The following is a 5621-nucleotide window of genomic DNA, read 5'->3' on the forward strand; positions in this document are numbered from 1 at the left end:
TTTTTTTTTTTTTTGTCCAGGTGCAGTGGCTCATGCCTGTAATCCCAGCACTTTGGAAGGCTGAGGCAGGAGAATCCCTTGAACCCGGGGAGACGGATGTTGCAGTGAGCCAAGATCGCACCATTGCACGCCAGCCTGGGCAACAAGAGCAAGACTCCATCTCAAAAATAAATAAATAAATAAATAAATAAATAAATAAGGCAAGCGTGCTGGTACACACCTGTGGTCTCAGCATGCTAAAAGTCTGAGGTGGGAGAATCGCTTAAGCCCAGGAGTTGGAGGCTTCAGTGAACTATGATCACCACTACGCTCCAGCCTGGGTGACAGAGCAAGATCCTGTTTCAATAAATAAATAAAATGAAAAATAAATAAACACATGCCCCTGGCAGGGATGCGGATGCACCACCAGGTTTGGGAACTGTCCTGTAGGGGCTCTAAGGGCCCCTCCAGCTCTGAGAGTTTGTGCCTCCATGGGAAAGATACAGGATCCCAGCATAGCCCTTTATTGCGGTTACAAACTACAAAATAAGCCACACATCATTTCCTGCCACCTATAACTACAAAAGCCCAAAAAGCACCAGAACTCAAGAAGAACTACACACTAGCTGGGCACGGTGCCTCACGCCTGTAATCCCAGCACTTTGGTGAGGCCAAGGCAGGCGGATCACCTGAGGTCAGGAGTTCGAGATCAGCCTGACAAGCATGGAGAAACCCCGTCTCTACTAAGAATACAAAATTAGCCGGGCGTCATGGCGCATGCCTGTAATCCCAGCTACTTGGGAGGCTGAAGCAGGAGAAATCGATTGAACCCAGGAGGAGGAGGTTGCAGTGAGCTGTGATTGCACCATTGCACTCTAGCCTGGGCGACAAGAGCGAAACTCCATCTCAAAAAAAAAAAGAACTACACAAGAAGGCAAAATTAGGCCGGGCGCAGTGGCTCAAGCCTATAATCGCAGCACTTTGGGAGGCTGAGGCAGGTGGATCCCTTGAGGTCAGGAGTTCAAGGCCATCCTGGCCAACATGGAGAAACCCAGTCTCTACTAAAAATACAAAATTAGCCTGGTGTGGTGGCACATGCCTGTAATTCCAGGTACTCGGGAGGCTGAGGCACAAGAATTGATTGAACCTGGGAGGCGGAGGATGCAGGGCGCTGAGATTGTGCCATTGCACTCCAGCAGCCTGGGTGACAGAGAGAGACTCTATCTAAAAAAAGTAATAAAAAAATAAGGCAAAATCAGCAGACTCCGAGTGAGGTTGTGAGGTCCTGCCTATGTGGGAAACCCACTCCATACACTGTGGCTCCTGGGACCATTTCTAAACCCTTAGCTGAGACATGGGTCAGGACATCATCATGGGGACATGGGGACTCCCGGGCTGGATCAGGGTTACCTCCAAAGATCAGGATGCTTGGCTGCCCTGCAAAGGGGTGGAGACCTATCCAGGACTTTCTGAAACCTGAACCCTGGGGTGGGGGGGCTGTGGGGGGAGGAGGGGCTGCCTGGCCCTGACAGTCCATGCCTCCCCCCACCACGTAGCTCCGCCTTCACCTGGGTGCCCTTTTTCTGGGGCCGCTCCAGCTGGTGCCGGCCACCTCCACTCCCCTTTGCTTCTTGCTGTCCCTAAAGTCGGATGGGGACAGGCTGGGGCCACCAGCCAGCTCCATGGACAGGGACTTTGCCTCTGCTCACCTTCCAGCTGTGGAAAGAAAAGAAGAAACGCCTGTGTTGATTTCTATTTGGAAGATCCTTCTTCCTCCTAAACTTCCAGGGGCAGACAAAGTGATTCGATCCTGGATTGACTGTAAAAGAAGGGACCGAAAGAGCCCAGAACATTCCCCCAGGTATGAATCCTTCGCTTTTGCTGGGGTGTTTGTGCGTGTGCGTGTGTGTGTGTGTGTGTGTGTGTGTGAGAGAGAGAGAGAGAGAGAGAGAGAGAGCGCGCGAGAAAGAGAGAGACAACCATTTCCCACTGGTCAAATGATAAATTGTCCTTGTTAATCTCCCAAGCCCCTTCTGGCTGCTGTTTTCTATGATTCTGTAGCCATCACCTTGATTCAGTCACTCAAAAAACATTTCCTGAGTATCCACCCCATGCCAGGGGCAACCACTGAATAAGATCTGGTGTCCACCCTCGAGGGTCTGCAATCTAGTTGGAGAAACAATAATGATAACAATAGCTACCATACCTAGAGTGGGCCAGACACTGGGCTAAGTCTTGTGAAAACATTGCTCATTGAAGTTGGCAAAAACGGTAAGGGGTAAGTGGATCACGAATGCCGTTTTACAGATGAGAACAGTGAGGCTTTGCAAAGTGAAGGTCATACAGCTGGGAGATGGTGGAGCTGATGCTGCAATATGACCGCTGTGTTATGCTGCCAGCTGTACTGTAGAGAATGCAGGCAATAGATGGACTTGGGAAGGGATATGAAGGGATGGGAGGGCTTTCAAGAGCCCTAATCACCAAAGACAGGGAAGGATGAAGCCTCGTCTTGCCGTTGTTCCCCAGGGCGCGAAGCAGGAGCAGACTGGAGGGGCCCACCTTGGAGCTGGGAGGGTGAGGAGGCAGGCTTGCCTGGGATTTGAAATCCGTGGCGGTCAGGATCGGGGCTCCTTCTCCCTCATTCCTGGGCCGAGGTGACAGGGGATAGAGGTGGGGAAGCTGAGGATTCCTGGCAGGGTCTCTGGGAGTTGCCTGTCCTGAGGTGGGGGCTGATCTGGCCTGGGGGTGCCAGTATCCCAGCAGCCTGAGAAGTGGGTTGCACTGAGGCCAGGAGGCCCAGACAACTATGTGCGCCCCGCCCCCCAACAACAAGCAAAGACTGGACTATGACTTTCCCCCTCCTCACGGTTCTCAGCTCCCATCTCCCAGCTGTCCCCAGTCCAGGCAGAAGGAGGACAAAAGGTGATTATTCCACTGGGGGCTGTCCTGGGCCCCATGAATGGGGTGTTGAAATCCCCGTGTCCGCATCCAGATAGGCTTTCATCTTCTCCCCAACCAGACTGTGTACACCAGGGCGGAGGTAAAGCCAGTGACAGGAGGGGGTTGGGGGGACGGCGGGGAGCTCCTTCTGGGACGAGCACCCATGTCCCCCAGTTCCCACTCTCAGTATAGCCCAAACAGAACCATCCTCACCACCACCATCCTCTCCACCACCGCCTCCTACAAAGTCCCCATCAGAGTGGCTGGGAGCCAAATGGATGCTCCTAGCCCCCTGTCCCCCACACCAAGAGAAGCCCAGTCCTGCCAGTTCAGTCTCCTACATACCTTTTGCATCTCTCCTTCCTGTCTGCCTCCCATGGCCTGAAGTCTGGACAACTGCATCAGCCTCTAAACCAGCCTCCCATCTCTCCCCAACCAACCAGTCCACAGTCCACACAATGCATCAGACCCCTGCTAAAAGTCTGCAAGAAAAGGGGACATGAAGCCAGGCGTGGTGGCTCACGCCTGTAATCCCAGCACTTTGGGAGGCCGAGGCGGGCAGATCACGAGGTCAGGAGATCGAGACCACGGTGAAACCCCGTCTCTACTAAAAATACAAAACATTAGCCGGGCGCGGTGGCGGGCGCCTGTAGTCCCAGCTACTCAGGAGGCTGAGGCAGGAGAATGGCGTGAACCCGGAAGGCGGAGCTTGCAGTGAGCCGGAGATCGCGCCACTGTACTCCAGCCTGGGGGACAGTGCCAGACTCCATCTCAAAAAAAAAAAAAAAAAAAGGGACATGAGAGAGGCTTCTGGGACGCTGATTACATGGTGTGAATGCTCTTTGAGCTCTAAGCTCATGGTTTATGCACTTATTTTTTTCTTTTTAGTTAGAGACAGGGTCTCATTCTGTCATTCAGGCGGGAGTGCAGTGGTGCGATCATGGCTCACTGCAGCCTTGAACTCCTGGGCTCAAGTGATCCTCCTGCCTTGGCCTCCCAAAGCACGCACCACCTGGCCCAGCTAATTGTTTTTAGTTTTGTAGAGATGGGGTCTCACTATGTTGCCTAGGCTAGTCTTGAAATCCCGGGTTCAAGAGATCCTCCCTCAATTAGCTGGGTGTGGTGATGCCCGCCTATAATCCCAGCTACTCAGGAGGCTGGGGCAGGAGAATCGCTTGAACCTGGAAGGTGGAGGTTGCGGTGAGCCGAGATCATGCCACTGCACTCCAGCCTGGGCAACAGGGCGAGACTGTCTCAAAAAAAAAAAAAGAAAAGAAAGAGATCCTCTTTCCTTAGCTTCCCAAAGTGTACACAGGAGTGAGACGCCATGCTTGGCCTAGAGTGAATTTAAATCAGGGCCGGGTGTGATGGCTCACACCTGTAATTCCAGCACTTTGGGAGACTGAGGCGGGTGTATCACTTGAGGTCAGGAGTTCTAGACCAGCCAGGTCAACATGGGGAAACCCCGTCTCTACTAAAAATACAAAAATTAGCCGAGTGTGGTGGCACATGCCTGTAATCCCAGTTACTCGGGAGGCTGAGGCAGGAGAATTGCTTGAACCCAGGAGGCGGAGGTTGCAGTGAGCTGAGATCAGGCCACTGCATTACAGCCTTGGTGACAGAGGGAGGCTCTGTCTCAATAAACAAATACATAAAAATACATAATTTAAAGCAGAAGAAATGAGCCAATAAAATGAGAAAAAATATTAAGGAAATCATAGTTACCATGACTCACACTACATAAAATAGGTGAAGGAAGGTCTGAGAGAGTAAATGCTGTTTACAATGTTCGGCCCATTTTGGGTGGAAAGCCTTTGAAGATTTTTTTTTTTTTTTTCTGATTTAGGATTGGGGTATTAAAAACAAAAAAAGGGCAAGACAGGAGGATCACTTGAGGCCAGGAGTTTGAGACCAGCCTGAGTAACAGCACGAGAGCCCATCTCTACTAAAAAGAAAAAAAGAAAAATAATTAGCTGGGTTTGGTGGTGCGAGTCTGCAGTTCCAGCTACTCAGGAGGCTGAGGCAGGAGGATCCTCTGAGCCCAGGACAGGGAGGTTGCAGTGAGCCATGATCATGCCACTGCACTGTAGCCTGGGTGACAGAGTGAGACCCTATCTCTAAAACATGAAAAAAAAATTCTTTAAAGTAAAAAAAATTAATTAATTAATTTGAAAGGGAAACTTTATATTGTTCCAATAAATGGAAAACCGGAGTCCTTTATAGAAGGCATTGTACAATTTAAAAAGAATTAATGAAAAGAAAACAATACATGTGTATCTATAGCCTCCCAAATTAAGTGGGTTGCTGTCCGTGGCACCAACATATTTCAAATGCACAGACCGGGTGCGGTGGCTCATGCCTGTAATCCCAGCACTTCGGGAGGCTGAGGCAGGTGGATCACCTGAGGTCAGGAGTTCAAGACCAGCGTGGTCAACATGGTGAAAACCCATCTCAACTAAAAATGAACCAGGTGTGGTGGCGGGTGCCTGTAATCCCAGCTACTCAGGAGGCTGAGGCAGGAGAACTGCTTGAATCCGGGAGGCAGAGGTTGCAGTAAACTGAGATCGTGCCATCACACTCCAGCCTGGATGACACAGCCATACTCCATCAAAAAAAGAAAGGGAGGGAGGGAGGGAGGGAGGAAGGAAGGAAGGAAAGAAGGAAGGAAGGAAGGAAGGAAAGAAGGAAGGAAGGAAGGAAGG

General features: G+C 51.1%; 1 protein-coding gene across 1 annotated transcript in view; it reads left to right on the forward strand.

Moving 5' to 3' along the window:
* The first annotated feature begins 1557 nt into the window (after nucleotides 1-1557).
* SSC4D (scavenger receptor cysteine rich family, 4 domains) overlaps nucleotides 1558-5621 on the forward strand; it is a 35337-nt gene continuing 31273 nt past the window's right edge. Inside the window, exon 1 of the mRNA XM_011976350.1 lies at nucleotides 1558-1840. The gene's annotated coding sequence lies outside the window, so the exon portion shown is untranslated. The remainder of the gene's footprint in view (nucleotides 1841-5621) is intronic.

This window comes from Mandrillus leucophaeus, unplaced genomic scaffold (assembly GCF_000951045.1).
Source record: "Mandrillus leucophaeus isolate KB7577 unplaced genomic scaffold, Mleu.le_1.0 Scaffold164, whole genome shotgun sequence".
Lineage (NCBI taxonomy): Eukaryota > Metazoa > Chordata > Mammalia > Primates > Cercopithecidae > Mandrillus > Mandrillus leucophaeus.